The sequence below is a fragment of the Monodelphis domestica genome, chromosome 1 (genome assembly GCF_027887165.1).
Source record: "Monodelphis domestica isolate mMonDom1 chromosome 1, mMonDom1.pri, whole genome shotgun sequence".
NCBI classification, from domain to species: domain Eukaryota; kingdom Metazoa; phylum Chordata; class Mammalia; order Didelphimorphia; family Didelphidae; genus Monodelphis; species Monodelphis domestica.
Window position 1 is genome coordinate 100,279,470 of NC_077227.1, and position 18,628 is coordinate 100,298,097.

The window sequence follows — 18,628 nt, forward strand, 5'->3', positions numbered from 1 at the left end:
CTACAAATAGCAATTTAGACATCTTGGTTTTTTTTTTTAAACTTATCAGTAAAAAAAAAACTCATTTGATCTTGTATGTCTGTTTGGCTTACTCTGGTAATTAGATGCTGAATAGTGAAGTTGGTTGCACTGTAATAGTCCAGTAATCCCATTCTTGTTTTGCTTGACATAAGTGATACCCCCCTTTTTTTTTACCTTTTACTCAGAGTCTCTGATGATTCCCAGCACATGTTCAGTGGTATAGCCAGTTCTTTCAAAACTGATGCTTTCTGTTTCTTAGTGACAGGATATAATCGTGCATATTTGAATAGAGAAAGTTGATCCAGAACAACTGTGTAACCTGTATGAAATCTCTTTTGCAAAAAATGCTGTTCTCTGTATGGATACATTTGTATTGCAAAGCACAGTTATTAACCGGGTAAAATATTCTTCCTCACAAGGCGTTAGGGCAGGGAGATTCATCTCAACAATGTAAAAAGATCTCAGTTGCTGAAAATATTTTTAGGTAGACAACATACACATACATAATACAAAAATACAAGCCTGTCTTTCACAACTAAAAGTGATGCTATTGACCCATCAACAATCAATTTTATTTTTAAGTTGTTGAATAAATATGATGACAGAGATGCATTTATCTGTCTGTACCTCCTCATCCAGATCCTTTTATAACCACATAGCTACATATTACCTTTGGCTTTGCAGATACTATTTTAATTTAAACAGAAAATTATTCCTGAAAAAATATTTTTGGTCCTTAAATCCAGAAATTAATTTGTTAAAGTATAATTTTTAAAGCCAAGATCAAGGTCATTTAAATCCTTGGAGCTTCTCAGGAATTATTAGTAATTTGGATGTATCCAAAATTGCTGGTAGAGAAAAACAGAGAACAGGTCATAAGAATAGACTCTTGGGAACTTCTAGACCCAAAAGGATGTTACTGGTTTTCTAGAACAATGATGATTTCTCAAGAATAGAGTTATCTAAATATAAATGAGGTCTTTCCATATATCTTAAGGAATGAATAGGATTTGGATAGAGGGAAAGAAAAAAAGAGGTGACGACATGGGGAGGTGGTGTGAACAAAACATTGTAGGAGAAAAGTGTGAGATGGGTTTGAAGAACATTGGCTAGTTTGAGTAGAATGATGAGTTAAGAAAGTGAGTGATACTCAGAGAGAAACATAGGGTGTTGATAATTGTAGAGAGACATTCAATACAAAAGTAAGAAGTTTGAATTTTATCCTGAAATCCCTTTAGAGCCATAGATTTTTCAAGTTGAAGAGTGGCATGAGAATGCTAATGTTTTGGAAGATGCTGGGTGAAAAGATTTTTAAATCAGAAGGATGGTAGGGCATTTTTTCAGTCTGAAATGGGCATCAGTGTTATAATTGAAAGTAAAAGGTAGATGCAAGAGAAATTTTGACAGGAGAGAAGGAATGCATCATGTACATTCAAAAAAAGCACTGAACCTGAGGTTTTAGATTCAATTTTTTTCCTGATGTTTACTGCCTGTAACACCTTTGGCACCCTTGCCAACTTCTTGACATGTTGCCATTTTCCACTTTCAGGGTAGGCCTTGTGCTACTAAATGGTGGGAGTCTACCATATCTAGACATCCTTAGACCCAGCAAAATGCATTCTGGTCATCTGTTTGCCAGCCTTGTCCTTTACCCTTGCCCTTGACTTTCTACTTATAACTGTAGGGACAATAATATGCCATTTCTGGAAAATAACATGTCTATTAATTTACCTATGACCAGACACACGTTCTGTAATTTCCCAGACTAAAATATGACAGGTCACCGTTCTTCTTGTAATTATTGTCTTTCCTATTAGGATGCAAGCTCCTTGAAGGTAGGGTATCCCTTGTTTTTTCATGTTTGTATAGCTAGTGTTTTAGTCCAGTGCCTGGTACATAGTGAACACTTAATAAATGCTTTTCATTCTTTAATTCACTCATCCAAGTACTCTTCACTAAAATGTTAGATTAAATTATTTCAACTCCTTCTAGCTTAATTAAGTGTGTTCTTTGTACCGCAGAGGATGTTCGTCAAGTCTACCAAATCCATAGTTGTTGGGAACAAAGGGATCTATTACCTAATAGTCAAAAGCCAGAATTTGGATACTATAAGTTAGTTTTTCAATTTTCAAAATAACCTGTAGAAGAATTTTACTTATGTTCCTAGGATACCAAAGAAAATGAGTAGTGACATCTCTTGGGCATTATCCCAGCAGGTTCCAGTTCAATGCATAAATAAATAACTAAGCCCAGCATGCTACAAGAAGACTGACTTTTGAATTGCCTGATGAAATTAATTCTACAGACTAAACTTCAGATCTTCAAAGACCTTGTTTTTGCTTAAAGTACAGGACTGCAGTAGCTGAATTACAGATCATCAAACCACATGAGCAATAGGGTCGCAATATATTAATTACAAGGGACATATTTTTATTTGTCCTTCATCTGAATTGTTCAGCATTATCATGGTAGTTATTCCTTAATTCATATTGTATAGATTCAATGAATAACTCTGTGGTTGGCATACTTCTTTACTTAGGAATATATATTCAAGTTTAGCAAATGTTAGGTTCACATATTCTTGAATACTAATAAAATCATGTTCTGTTATCAATGGGTTCCACCTAAAATGGAAAAGGAAAATCTGCTCAACCAAGTCCTTTAAGTTTCCTTACCTATAAAATTAAGGGATTGTACTAGGTGTGCTCAGTGCAATGCCATCCACAAATTCTGTCAGAGAATGGGAAATAGTTCATTCAGACTTTTCACTGTATAATTTGGATAGTTTGTTGTTTTGTTTTACCCCATTCACTTGATAATTGTTTTCTTGTACCTATCAAGAATTATTTTTTGTGATTTCTTTTCACACATATGGGAGACATTTTGTTAAAAGAAAGCTGTTATGATTATTATTTTCTATACTGAATTCATTGCTTTTCTTAGAAACAGTGAACAACAAGCATAGCAGGAAATAATATTTTCTATGCTTTTAAGTCAGCTGTGAAATTGTCATGATACTACAAATATCAAAAAATAATTTGTAAAAACTTGTTTGTTCAACACCTACTATGTGTATTTTATCAAGTGCTTGGGCAACAAAGACAGAAATGGCAGTTCATTGTTTACATTCTGTTGTGTAGGTACAATGTACATAGATAAGTAAGTAAAATTTTACACAAAGTAATTTCAGGCAGAGAACACTAATAATTGAGAGGAATCAGAAAAGACTTTACAAAAGAAGTAGCACACGAACAGTGATTGTATCTACAAAAATTTTTTAAATAGCCATGTGAGTTGGTATTTATTGATTTCCCTCAAATCACCTTTTTTTCCAAAAATTCTATTTGTTATTTTTTCCAATCATACTGTATGTGCTTCTTTACCAAATATCTTGAACACTGATTCCTTAGTTTTAAATATTGCCACCTCTAGTTTAGATTTTATCAATGTGTAGTGGTATACTCCAGCAGCTTTTTGTAGACATTGTCTTTAGTACCATTTCTATTTCCTCACGCATCCAAAAGGCAGAGATGTGAATGAAAATATTTTGTTAAGGAATGTTGAGAGAACTATTCTATTTTGTCATCTTCTTTCCAGTTTTAATACTTGAGATGTTGCTTTTTATAGACTCATCTTTCCTTTCTCCTACTCTGCTTTGTGAGGAAATTCTCTGTACAATCTTCCACCATTTTCCTCTATGACATTTTATTAGTTTATATTTGAAATATGCTATGCTGGATTGAAAATTCAGCCATTTTGTGGCTGAGAGTTTCTTGTTCTTTTGGTCTCCCTATTGTGGCAACTGATTTTTAATGATTAGATTGTTGTAGGAAATGATGATTTTTTATATTAGTTTTTTTCCCTTCATTTATCTAGTTCATATTTCTCAACATCAGAAACTTGGCGAATGAATTGAAACTGTTGTAATTTCATAGGAAAATTTTACCATCTCCATCTTGCCCTCTAATTTGTTTATTTTCTTGCTGTATATTCAAGAGGTTTCTGATTAATTTATAATCCTTGGTTTCTTTCATTCTTAAACATCAACCAGATTTACTAATGTGTTTTTTGCTAACTTCTCTAGTGCCCACCTCTGTATCAAAGTCCACAAAGCATAAAAAGTCTATTTTAATTTGTTCTTGTCAAAGTCCTCAGAATTTCTCTACATAATTCTTTGTGGCTTATGGTCATGGATAAGCTTCAATTTTATCCTACTATTCCTTTTCTTTAAGCTTATAATAAGCATTCTAAAATAGGATGACCAAAGGTCCTACAAAATGAGATTCTTTGTTTAGAAACTCCATCTGTTGACTCTAGGCATTTTCTCTGGTTGCCCTCTATGCACTGAATGCTCTCTCTTACCATGTCTGACTAATGGCTTCATTGACTTCCTTCAAGTTTCAACTAAAATCCCATCTTTTGTAGGTAGCCTTTCTCACACACACCCCATCCCTTAATTCTTCTGGTGCAATACTTCTTAATCATTTCCTATTTATACTGTATGTAGTTTTTTTGTAGATTTTTTTTTGCCTGAGGGCAGAGACTTATCTTTTGCCAGGGCACAAAGTAAACACTTTAAATGCTTGTTGATTGATTGAGATGCATGAGGAACCAACTGTGTTAACTCTTTTATATATCCCTTTATTTATTTTTAACATTTAACACTTTACTTTCATCACATCCATTCTTTATTTTTATATTTCTTTTTTTTTTGGAAAATATTATTTAAATAATTAATTTAGAATATTTTTCCATGGTTACAAAATAAGTTCTTTCCCTCCCCTCCCCCATCCCCCTTCTGTAGCCGAAGTCCAATTCCACTGGCTTTTACATGTGTACAAGACCTATTTCCATATTTGCACTAGGGTGATCGTTTAGAGTCTTTATATACCCCTTTAATGAAAACCTTGAGCCATCTTTCATTGAGCTGCAAGTTTATTTTGACTTCTAGTTTTAATTATAGACAGAATATTAAGACTGATATTCAGTTTCTCAATTAGTAGTTTATTCCTTGATTTCTAATGATATTTAATAAACCTCATATAATATTTTCATTATTGAGGTCTAATTTTTTTTAAAGACTATTTTATTTGGTCATTTCCAAACATTATTCATTGGAAAGATCATTTTCTTTTCCTCCCCCCTCCCCACCTATCCCATACCTAACGTGCAATTCCACTGGGTATCACATATGTTCTTGATTCGAACCCATTTCCATGTTGTAGGTATTTGCATTAGAGTGTTCATTTAGAGTCTCTCCTCAGTCATATCCCCTCCACCCCTGCAGTCAAGCAGTTGCTTTTCATCAGTGTTTTTACTCCCACAGTTTGTCCTCTGCTTGTGGATAGTGGTTTTTCTCATAGATCCCTCCCAGTTGTTCAGGATCACTGCATTGCCACTAATGGAGAAGTCCATCACCTTCGATTGTACCACAGTGTATCAGTCTCTGTGTACAATGTTTTTCTGGTTCTGCTCCTCTCGCTCTGCATCACTTCCTGGAGGTTGTTTCAGTTTCCATGGAATTCCTCCATTTTTGAGGTCTAATTTTAACTTTTACAATAGAAAAGGATTTTACCTTTATAGTAGCAAAAATTATGGTTTAGCGGTATTCTACAATCTGTAAGACTCTTAAGCACCCTCAGGTCACTTTTCTGTTACTCTGTTACCATGACTGACAAAGTACAAGGAGGCTACCCTTAGAGGACTTGGAGCCATATTTTTTGTCTGTTTTATGAATTTTCAAGGTGAAAAAAGTAGTTATCTTTTGGTCATCCTATTCTACATAATGCAGCAATAGATAATCTATTTTCCCAAAGATATAGATGTATAGACACCTGATGAATGAGTTCATAATCAGGGTCTATATATCTCAGAAAGGCATTGAAAATAGATAATAGTGCCTGGCGTTGAATAGGAGCAAACCAAGTTTTCCTTAGAAATAGAGAGCTATCTTGTATTGACAATGTTCTTCCAGTATTGTTTAAGGCTATAAATCATGGGATTGTAAAAGCTCTAGAACTGAAGATGAAGAACAAAAAGTAATGGAATGAGACCTAGTGAGTATTACCAGGCTGCAATTTGTCTAAATAATTGTGCAGTATAATATTTTGGGGTGTGAGGAATGTCATAAAAGTATGATTGAAAAAGATGTTAATTGTGGCACGGACAAGAAATAATCATTGGGTAATCCATTTGATTTTTTTGGTAGCCTTGCAATGTTTGGAAAATGAAATGAAAGCATCATTCATGTTGAATTCATACAGAGGTCCTTCCAGCGGCCTCTCTGAGGACCCAGGGTTGTCTGCCCAAGTATGATGTCACGGTCGGATAAATGAAATGAGACACACCATGCATTCAACCCATGTATGCAGGCATCACACACAGTGCTCTGCCATAGTACCATGGTACATTTATTATATAGGTTTTTGGTATACACACATAATCAATTCTCTACCTATGTGACATTCTGCTGTTTGATATTATCAAATCACCTAAACACTCTTGTGATGTTACTACAACAAAGAATTCTGTGATCATTTACTAGGTTTCTACAACACTCTGTGATAGATATGATTAATGTGAATAAAGTCATTTGTAGGTTAGTACCCCTTGACTCCATCATTGTGCTTTTGGTCAGCTTTCACTCTCCATCATAATTGTTTATGAGATAACAACAAAACATATTCGTATCTAGGTGTGAGGACTTTAGGCAGACCAATTTTGGGGTTTTCCTCAATTTACAAGTTCTGTTTTTCTTGTGTTACTTTGAAATGCCTAGCAATGCTGCTTGGCTTCTGTTCTAACAAATTCATTCACGTATGGTAACTGTAGGGCAAGATTCATTATAGTATTTATTGAAGGGCCTTGGAGCATGTCTTGTGCTTTAGAAAGGAGGGTTCATGGACAGTAATCTTTGAGCTTTTATTCTGTAATTGCAATCTTTTTGGGGTAATAACCTAGGGGGCTTAATGTAGGAGATGTATTTATTGATCCTGTAAGTATTTGCTCTGATGTTATTTCTCCTGTACTGAGGAGAGAATAATAATCATAACAAGTCCACTAGTGGGGAAAATTTGGGGAAAGAAGTCACAAAGGGGAATCAGCAGGGGGCCCTCATTCTGGGGTTGGCTTTGCTGACCTTCCTTCCTCAGACCGTGACCTTGTGAAACGGTAGGGGGTATGATGGCCTCTGGCACATTTATACTCTGTTGTAAATTTATGGGAAGACAAGTGAAAGATGAACAAGAAGAGTAGAACAAAAGTAGATGGATTGTGAACCTTCTTTATTGGAAACAATACCCAGATCAATGAGATCATGAAGTCATTTGAGTATGTTCAAGTACTCGTTTCAGTAAGAAAATTCTCGTCAAAATGAAATTTTAATTTTATCCAAAAATAATAAGTGACTAATTCAGAAGGAGACTATATAATAAAACTCATGTGAATGGCATGTTTGAACAGTCATTCACTGCATTTTAGAACTTTTCTACATTTATGTTTTTATTGTAATTTATTAGATTTTGGTAGTTATTGGCTATCATTTCTTTTAATTTTTATTCTTTTCTCTCCTATTTTATGTTTGTAATTTATTTATTCATTTACCAATTACATACAATAACAAATTTCCACATACATTTTCCAAAGTTATATGATCCAAATTGTTTCCCTTTCTCCCTTCCCTCTACACTTCCAGAGCTGGCAAGTAATTCAATATGGTTTATATATGTATTATCAATCAAAACATATTCCATGCTGTTCATTTTTGAGTGAATAATCATATAAAACTAGAACCCCAAAACAAAACTCAAATAAATGAAAATTATATACTTTTATCTGTTTTCTGTTTCCAACAGATCTTTCTTTGGAGTTGGATAGCATTCTTTGTCATAAGTCAGAATTGTCTTGGATCATTGTATTGCTGAGAGTAGCTAAGTTTATCACAGATGATCATTCCACAAAATTGCTGTTACTGTGTACAATATCCTCCTGGTTCTGCTTATTTCATTCTGCATCATTTGATGTAGATCTTTCTGGGTCTTTCTGAAATCATTCTGTTCATCATTTCTTACAACACAATAGTATTTCATTGCCATCATATGCCACAATTGGTTCAGCCATTCTTCAATTAATGGACATCCCATTAATTTTCAATTCTTTGCCCATTTCTTGCTTTTTGATGCTAAAACAACTTCAAATGATTTTATGTCAAGAAAATTCAGTTTTTTCCCAGACTACATGTTGATATAATTTTAAATAAATATTTTCTAAAATTTTGTGATCCATGTCCTTTCTCTTCATCCTAGTAATATAATATAGGTTGTACAAATGCTATTTATACAATACAATTTCATGTTCATCATGTTGTGAAAGAAGACACACCTTACACTATTCATGGAGGAAATAAAGTGAAAAATGGCATGTTTCAATCTGCATTCAGTCAACATTGCTTTTAAAAATAACTACTTGACTTCCATTTTCTAATGAAACTGAGTGATCTATTTCTGTTCTTAGCCATTAAGAACAGCTACAGTTCTCAGAAAAGTTGAGATTCTTTAGTCGAAGGAATAGGAACAAAACATTGCTGACATCTGCAAGTCTTTTCAGCAGGTGGGATTTGGGAATGATGTTATACAAATAAAGTTTGTACTTTTTAAAATGATCTACACATTAGGTTTAGTGTTGGTGATTTATAAATAAAGGTAACCTGGATGTGGGAGGCTAATTATAATTACATAGACTAGTTAGGTGTCACTTTCTCCTGTCTACTTGCCCCATATTTAGCCATATATGCTGTCTAAATTATACATGTATTTCTGGGAGCCATTGCTGTCATGCCACTAAAAAATAAAATCAGAACTCAATATGTAAATTACATCTTTAAATTTTTAAATTAAATGAAAATTAATTTAAATCTTTAAAGTCCTACTCAAAAAAGTTAGAAAGGGCTATTGATTTGAGTACACCCTAGTGTACTTTAGCCTTTTGCATGGTGGGAAAGAACATGGTGATACTATTTTAAGTTTTTGTAGAACTCTTGCTTTATAGGTATTCTTTAACACTAATTCATCCTTCCAGTATCCCCATGAAGTAAATCAATTTTAAGGTTTTAACCCATAGTAACTTGCTGAAGATCACAAGACCCTTTGTCCATTGGCAAAATGAAGCATATTTGGGATAATTTAAGAATGTATTTTGCTCTCAATGAGGTCAAGACAGATTTTTTTTCTTTTTCACACAACAAAGTATTTCCTTAGACATTTGCCTTTTCTTTAGAAATGCAAGGAATTCTTTATCATAGATTTTGGAGGTAGGATGAGAGGACTAATATTGTATCCAACTATATTTGCCTTTATTGTATGAATTTAGTCTGTTGGGGAGGAGGTGCATTATTTGTTTTGATATCTATGTAAAAACAAACCTTGTTCCATTGTAATATACTTCACTTGGCTAGCTACTTAGTAATGTTAGTTTTCCAGTGGCAGAGCCAAGGCAGACGAAAGCTAACCGTTGCTTATTAATAAATGTTCTTTTGGTCTAGCTATTTAGCCAGTTCCAAATCCACCTAACCCTGCTATCATCCAGCTTGTCCACAAAGATATCATGGGGACATAGACTCTTGTGATAAAATCCAGGCATGCCATGTCCTCATTTGCCAGACTAAAATGCCTGTCAAAAATTCCTTCCTACTTAGCAGGTAAATGAGAATAGCATGTGTATTTGTCAGAGGAGAGAGATGGTTTACAAGTAATTATAATAAAAGCTGAGATTTATTAAGTTCTCTGAGGTTTGCAGAGTGATAGATATGTATATATATATATATACTTTTTATATACACAGATACATACCTACACACGTATAATATTCTCTGATTTGAGCTATGTACCATGTAAAGTCAACTTTCTTAAGTGTCAGGCAACTAAGAATTATCTACTAAATTAAAGACAATATGTAATTTTGGAGAGAGTTCCCAAAATGATAGCATCATGGATCATTTATTGACAAAGAAGGTACCTAAAGCTCAGAGAACTTAAGTGAATTGTCCATAGTTTTACAGCCAATAAATGGTAAAGGCAGGCATGAAAACCAATCCCACTTAACTCCAAGGTCAGCACAATTTCTTCTTTACCATTCTGTCTTTCCAAGTTATGGTTTCCTTTCTTTTCAAGTTTTATAGTTGAGCCTTTGGTCCCTTTGGTCCAAAGGGGAAAGAACTAGGTAGCCACATTAGGATATTTTATTCTATGCCATCAAGATACTGAAAGTAGAGGAGTGATTGCTTACTAATATTTCCTCCTCTTCTAGTCAGGGACTATAAACTGTCTGCCTTCTAAGAATAAAATGTAGTTTCTGTGTAGAGAATAACAGCAGTGGGGTAAGTTCATGTTTCAAATTGTAAAAATGGGGTAGATAATATTTGTCTGGTGGTTACAACAGGCTAACTCTTTTCTTATTTCTTTTCTCAAAATAAATATGAACAAAGGAAATGTGATTCAAGACAAATATTTATTCCTTAATAATTGTGGATAATGGGTTCATTAGTAATGTTTGTTCTCTAGCATTTCATCAGAAATCATGGAGATTATTATGTCTCAAATTTTGATTGATTGGGTTTTTGTTATTATCATCTCATGGATAATATTAGTAACACTCAGGGACCCCATGACAATTCATCAAAATCCCTGTAGAGTGGGCATGTCTGTCTGCAAATAGCAAAATAAAGCAATCTGTACAGTCCCTTGGATGGTCTGAATGGCCTCTCCATTAGGCAGGCTGGGAGTAGCTTTCAGCACATAAACAATTAGCAGCGCAGCTTACAAAAACAACAAACTTGGCTATTTCAGAGGGGAAAGCAAGTTTCCTTGAGCTGCTCCCACTCCCCCGGGGCCCATGTAGCCACGGAAGCCCCACCTGCTACAGTCACAGCTAATGAGGCCACCAGCCCAGAAGAGATCAAGGAAGTAGCATTATTATTACTTTGAAAGGTGAAAAATAAATTACATTTAATCCTCCCTCTCTCCCTTCTTTTGTCTTCCAGGTCTTGGAAAAGCAGCTTGATCTATTGAGAGTAACAGGAGGAGAGAAAGTAATCTCCTAATTATATAGTTGAAATCATTTTCAACAAATTCACAGGCCAGATTTTTATTGGATAATCAATGATATCTGGAGCTTGATGTTAGCCAAGTTTATCAGCTGGGCCAGCTATTGGCTCTGGCTGTTGTTACACATTTGATAAGCTTAGGTAGTGTAGAAATTTATGCCTACTTTTAATCTGCCCCTCAAAACAAGTAGGCTTTTCATTGAGACATATTATTTAGCATCTTTTTTTAAAGTATTTGAAGTTGTAGAGATGAAAGAGTAGGTGGCAGACAGATGTCAGTAGTGAAGGCAGCATTTTTGTATTTCAGGTTGGGAGCAAAACAGAGTTGTTACTTTTAACTCTTTAATATCAGTTCTTAGCAATTTCATATTTGCCCTTCTCTCCTTGGATGGAGTCAGACTTACATCTCAAAATATATCTCTCAGGCACCAGATAAAACTAGACCTGTACTGAACCAACTCTAGCTATAGCCATAGGTTGTGACATTCATGTGATTCAATATGCTCAGGGATGTCTACCTGTCAGAAGGTAACTATAGCAAGGAAATAAGTATAGCGTCCTCATTTTGCAAAGGATAAAACTCAGGTTCAGAGAGTCTGACAGATTTGCCCAAATTTTTGTAGGTAAAAAGTAGCAAACCTGGGATGCTCACTCCACACCCAGTTCTTTCCCCAATGTACTGTGTTGTTCCATCCTCCACTTTTCCTATTGCCACGGTTTCCTCTTCAGGTACCTTCAGATCCTGTTGACCTGCTCTGTGCTCTGAAATTCCCCAAATGATAATCAAGGCATTTGGCCTCCAGAAAGTTACTGTGAAAAATGTATGTGTATATATTCATTCATACATACATTTGTGTATAAATGAATTTTTATGTATAATTTGTGTCACTCAAGAGAATAACAAATATATTTGCCTCTTTGTGTCCATGAATGCCTTAGATTTCATCCAACTTTTAAATTAACTAATCTCAAAGGAAGACATTAAGGGAATGGGAAACAAGATATGTACATTTTGACTTGCTGGAAAGAATGGTTCAGGGTATATAAATTGTGGCGAGGTCTCAGTGGGGAGTGGAAGTTGAATGTCATATGTGACCAGACATGACAAAATATTAGGTAATTATAATGAAAATAGTCATGCTTTTGATGAATACTTTTCTGTTTTCCATATTACAAATTAAGGGTCTTGGTCTTCAGTACAGTCCTTTAAGATTGTGCGGTAGATGAGTAGGTGGTATCTATTCTTTTTAGATTATTAAACAGACTGAGAGGAGTGAGACACAGCTAATCAGTGTTTGAATCAGGACTGAAATCCACATTTCTTGACTTCTAGTCTAGTGTTCTTTACATTGAACTAAGAGGAATAGGTGAGTGAATGCTAGAGGTTAACTCTTGATTTTCAACTTTCTGCAGAGACCCACAGCCTAAAAGGTTGGTTATATATTTAAGGAAGATAGAGAATATATGCCTGACATAATGATTTCAAAACATTGATAAACCTACAAGAAAGAATGGGATTAATTGCTTTGAATGCTACTGTTTCCATTTCTTTTGCTTCTTGATGCTTAAATTTCCCAGTTTATTTGACTATATATTCTACTTACTTATAAGTAGGTCACAATTTTGTAGAACTTTTCTCCTGACAGAACTATCATATAATGAAAGAATTATTAATTTCCATTTTACAAATGAGGAAACTGAGACTTTGGAGACTGAATAATTTACCTCAAGTTATTCAGATAGGAAATTGCAGATCCAAGACTTAAACACATTTTCTGATTCAACTCTTTCTCACTGCAACAGAATGCCTCTTAGAACCAAACATGTCTTCATTTTAATTGTCATGCTAGGTGAGGAAATTGGGAAAATCTTTACGGTGTCACTGCTCTACATATTTTCTGTTGTAATCTCAGGGTTTCCTTGCTAGGTTACTATCCTCAGGGATGTCTTATGAGCCTTATCAAATAAGGAAGACCTTGGATGGAGATAGGAAGGGAACTGACAGAGCAAAGGGGAAGAGTGGATTTGGTTAAGCGACATGAGGAGTTCAAGACTGGAGCACCTATTAAGAATGGCAGAGATCTGATTATTATAGTTCTGAAAACCTGATTCCCACTGGAAGTCTTCTGAGTTAATTATGGATCCCAGGGAGTCTTGGCAGACACAGCTGCAGCATTGGTACCTCTCAGAGGTAATTAATCATACAGTCTGAATCAGGAGAGAACACTCTATTCTTTGTCCTCATTTTCAGTAGTTTCAGGAGAAAGGAAAGTTTATTATGAAATGGGGCCTCATGTGATTCATTTTAGAATTAGTATGGCAGGTGGTAGGGAGAAATGCTTAATTTTGAGGCTCCAGGTAAAATAGTGTGTAAAATGTGCTTTCAGAAAACAATTAAAAATTCAGCTAGTTCATGACATCATTTTACAAATGAGGAAACTGAGGCCTAGAGAGGAGAATGGACTTCCTCAATGTTTTATATCCAATAAGTGGCAAATCTGGGATCCAAACCCATGTCTCCTAATATTCACTGGAACCCTAATTCTAGTATCCTAGATATCTAGATAAAGGAAATAGAGAAAGAATGCACTCTAGGACACTGGGTAGATGTTCCATAGAATAAAGGAGGAAAGAAAAAAGGAAAGATAAAAGAGGGAAGGAGGAAGAAGGATTTATTAAGCATTTGTTATGCATCAGGCACTGTGCTAAGTGCTTTACAACTGCGACATCATCTGAGCAGTATAACAGCCCAGGGAAGTAAGTGCTACTCACATCTCCATTTTACAACTGAGGAAGCTGAGGCAAACAGAGGTTAAGTGATATTCCCAGGGACATACACCTAGTAAAGTGTCTCAAACTGGATTTGAACTTGGGTCTTGCTGACTTCAAGCTCAGTATTCTATCTACTTGGTCACCCAACAGCCAAAGATTCCAACCACTCTCTTCTAGTGACTGTTGAATAATAACTTTACAAAATTACAGCAAAACATGGTAAAAAGTATACAAGAGCATTTGTCATTGATGTTCCAAAATGGATTTTCTCCATTACATTCCAAATAATTTGCCATTCTGCCAACTTGAGTAGGAATCATTTTACTTTGGCAAGTTTTCATATCCTCATCTTTTTTTTTTTTTAAATATATTTTATTTGATCATTTCCAAGCATTATTCGTTAAAGACATAGATCATTTTCTTTTCCTCCCCCCCCCAACCCCCCATAGCCGACGCGTAAGTCCACTGGGCATTAGATGTTTTCTTGATTTGAACCCATTGCTTTGTTGATAGTATTTGCATTAGAGTGTTCATTTAGAGTCTATCCTCTGTCATGTCCCCTCAACCTCTGTATTCAGGCAGTTGCTTTTTCTCGGTGTTTCCACTCCCATAGTTTATCCTTTGCTTATGAATGGTGTTTTTTTCTCCTGGATCCCTGTAAGTTGTTCAGGGACATTACACCGCCACTAATGGAGAAGTCCATTACGTTCGATTATACCACAGTGTATTAGTCTCTGTGTACAATGTTCTCCTGGTTCTGCTCCTCTCGCTCTGCATCACTTCCTGGAGGTTGTTCCAGTCTCCATGGAACTTCTCCACTTTATTATTCCTTTGAGCACAATAGTACTCCATCACCAACATATACCACAGTTTGTTCAGCCATTCCCCAATTGATGGGCATCCCCTCGTTTTCCAGTTTTGGGCCACCACAAAGAGCGCAGCTATGAATATTTTTGTACAAGTCTTTGTGTCCATTATCTCTTTGGGGTACAGACCCAGCAGTGCTATGGCTGGGTCAAAGGGTAGATATTCTTTTAGCACCCTTTGGGCATAGTTCCAAATTGCCCTCCAGAATGGTTGGATCAGTTCACAGCTCCACCAGCAATGAATTAATGTCCCTATTTTGCCACTTCATATCCTCATCTTAAAAGATGTATTTAGTACCGAAGATATTGATCAGGGTATATGTAATGGTAACAAAAAATGTTAATTTTTTAGAAAATGTGTACTCACAAGTAGCAGGCGGCAGGTGAGTTCCAACTGTGTAAAAACAAACTAAAAGGCCAGATAATATTGGTGCAGTGGTCTGGACCTTAAACCAAAGACCTGAGCTTGAATTTTGCCTCAGATACTAGCTATCTGACCCTGGCCAAATTACTTAACTTCTCTTGGGTTTGATTTTCTTATATGTAAAATGGAGATGATAATAATAATCTTGTCTTCTTTGGTTGATGGGAGGGTAAAATGAGATAATATTTGTAAAGCTCTTTGCAAACTATAAAATACTATATAAATATATTCTTCTTATCATTATAAGACATCATTATTATTTTTATTATTATTATTCCTTGTAGATCATAACCCTTAGTTCATTACTGGAAGAGAAGTCAATAATATAAAGATAGAAGGCCTGAGGTCCAACTGACACTGAATTCATTTCCATAGAAAAATTTTGAGAATGCTTTACCTAGATAATTACTCCATATTAAGAATAACTTGTAGGGCAGCAAATGTAGTGGAATTTTGTTTACGGAATGTGAAATCTCTTGGCCAAGAGGTATCCAAAAGATGATGTTGAAGGAGATGAAGATTTCTTGTATGGATAAAGCTATGATGTTTCTGCTTCATCCTTACAACATCCATTTGTGGTAACTTGTTTTTGTCTATGTGACTCATTTGGCACACTAACTGTTCTGTCCTACATTCTCTATAGTCTTTTTTTCTGTGTATTTATCATCTCCCCAAGTAGACAGCAGCATGAGGGCAGGGACTTTTCCTATACTCACTAAAATCCTTTTAACAGCAAGAACAGTGCTCTTTATACAGCAGATTGGCAATTAATATCTGATTTTTTGTTGTTGTTGCTGATTATTCTTCTTGTTTAATAGGAGACACTGAAGCAAATAATGGGTTTTGATTTGCATAAAATAAAAGAGTAGGATAAGTTTCTACTTATTATATCCAGCTGATCCCTCTAAAGCTACTAATAGTAGTAGTAGTAGTCTCTCGGTAACCGAGGATGATGATTGTCTTTGTGCATTTTTGTGCACAAAGACACTTGTGTGTGAAGATTTAAGTGGAAAAGTCAATGCACAGAGACAGTCCCACTCTCTCGGCGTTGGAAGCCTGGGTCCAGTGGCACGAAAAGTCGTTACACCTGGAGACTTCCTCAGCTGCATTGGATGGCCGTGTTGTCCTTTGTGCTCCAACACGCCCTGAGCACTCCACAGTGCTTTGCTGCGTCGCCCTCTCAGCCGTTGAACCTTCTTGTTGGTTTCTTCCGTCTGTTCGGCCGAAGCAGTCTTCACATGCTGGGTGAGCAAAGCCCTGGTTCACCAGGGGTCTACGACGACCCCATGGCTACCCTCACAAGGTTTAGCCGGCATATCGAAGCCGTTGCCCGGGGTGTGGCCGCTGCCACATGCTAGCAGCTACTGGGGAGCCACAAGTGAGAGCTGGGTGTCAGGTGAGGGTCAGAGGTTGGAGAGCTGCCCTAGAAGGGCACGACAAGCCCTCCATACCAGAGATATTACCCCTCCCTGAGCACCCCATATACCCCAAAGCTACTAATAATGCCTTCCTTACCCCAATTTCCAAATTACTTTGTGCTTGCTTGTTTGATACATATGTTCTCTCTCTCTCTCATTCTCTCTCTCTCTCTCTCTCTCATTCTCTCTCTCTCTCATTCTCTCTCTCTCTCTCTCATTCTCTCTCTCTCTCTCTGTCTCTCTCTCTCTCTCTCTCTCTCTGTCTCTCTCTCTTGCTCTCTCTCTTCTTTGTCTAGATTGTAAGCTCCTCAAGGGTAGAGATAATTTTACTTTTGTCTTTGTAGTTCCAGTACTTAAAACCATGCCTGGCACAGAATAGACCCTTAATAAAAGCTTATTGAGTAATTTATTTCAAGGTCCTGTTTTGGATACCAAGGATACAAAGACAGATGTGATATTATCAAGGAATTTACAGTCTTAAGAGAAGGAAAGATAATACACAAATATTTATGATACAAAAGATAATGAGATGTACAAAGCCAATTGCCATCTGAAACTGGAGGAAAGAAAGGAGGGATCACTTTCAACCTTGGAGTGGGAAAAAGGGTATCATTTACTGTTTCCCAGTTCTAGACTTGATTGCTATAGGTAACTAATTAAAAGATGTAAGAAGTTAATTTTGTTATTCAGATATCTTCCCAGGTCATATCAGTACAACTATATTTATATTGTTATTCTTTTGCTTTTTATATATAGATGAACTTTCATTTGTTTTATTTTTATCTGAAGATAAAACTTGAGAAATATAATTAGCAATAATTAATTATTAGGAATTTGAAATAATTGATTTGGACAAATATTTTTTCTTAACTTTTAAGTGTTATTATTTTAACCAAATACTAAACTTTCTCATATTCTGGATGCTTAAATAAAACCAAAGTATTGTGGCATTACTCTTTATAGAGAATGTTTTATGAAATCTTTTTATTTTCTGATGCTAACAGACCATATGTGTATATATACATATATATATACATATATGAGATTGTTATACTTTGGAGAATTGACAGTGTAAATTTAGATAAACTATATAGCTCATTATGCAAAGTAGCAACCTTTAGGAATAACCTGAGTTTCTTAACAGGCAAAGAAGCATTATAAAAAGATTACATATATTTTAAAATCTATAATTTTTTTTATTAAATGTAATCCTGGTAAAGAAAATATTAGAAGATTCCCAAATTCCCATACCTGGCTCCAAAAAATTGAAGGGAAATTGATTGAACATTAATCTTAGGTGTGTTATAAAAAATAAAATGGTGTTGGGTTAATAGGAGGGTGAGGCAATACTCTCTCAATAGAAGAGTGAAGAAAATACCATTTTCATTGTTGACTTTTTGTATTGACTATTGGGACTCTCAGGCAGTCAGTGAAATTTTTTTGTTTTATATGTTGTCCATTAGTGAAGATTAGGTTACCTTCCTTCAAAGGAAGCTCTGTGGCTTGCTAAAATCATTGAACAGTATTATATATTTTTAAAATCCTCAAAGGATTTAAATTTTCCATTTTGTTTTTGCATAAGTTTTTCAAGAAAAAGTGGATACTCACAAGTTTTTAAAATCTGTTTTTCTTCAAAGAGTAATGACAGGGCATCTGGAAATTTGAAATTCATTTGATAATTCTAACTTTTCCTATGTACACTGAAATGCATCCTTTATAGAACAAGACCTGATAAGGCAATTGGAAAATATTTCCTAAATAATTGTAATGTTGAACTTGATCCCTAATAAGTATTTATAGGTCCACGTGTCATTAGGTAATACCATCACTCTTCATTAGTGTAAAGTTTTAACATTTACAAAGCATTTTACAAGGTAGCATTTTATATTCCTAAACTTAGCTTACCAACTCAGGTGTTTTGTATCAAAGAGCATGTCAAAAGCAGAGGTATGTGATAGGTAAGTGAAATGGCCCATTCTAATTTTTTATTCTTTTGCCTATTTCATCCATAACAAACTTCTTTCATAGT

At 35.2% G+C, this 18,628-nt stretch overlaps 1 protein-coding gene across 23 annotated transcripts in view; it reads left to right on the forward strand.

The window, feature by feature from the left end:
• ABLIM1 (actin binding LIM protein 1) overlaps nucleotides 1-18,628 on the forward strand; it is a 400,442-nt gene that overhangs the window by 49,192 nt on the left and 332,622 nt on the right. The gene's annotated exons all lie outside the window — the stretch shown is intronic.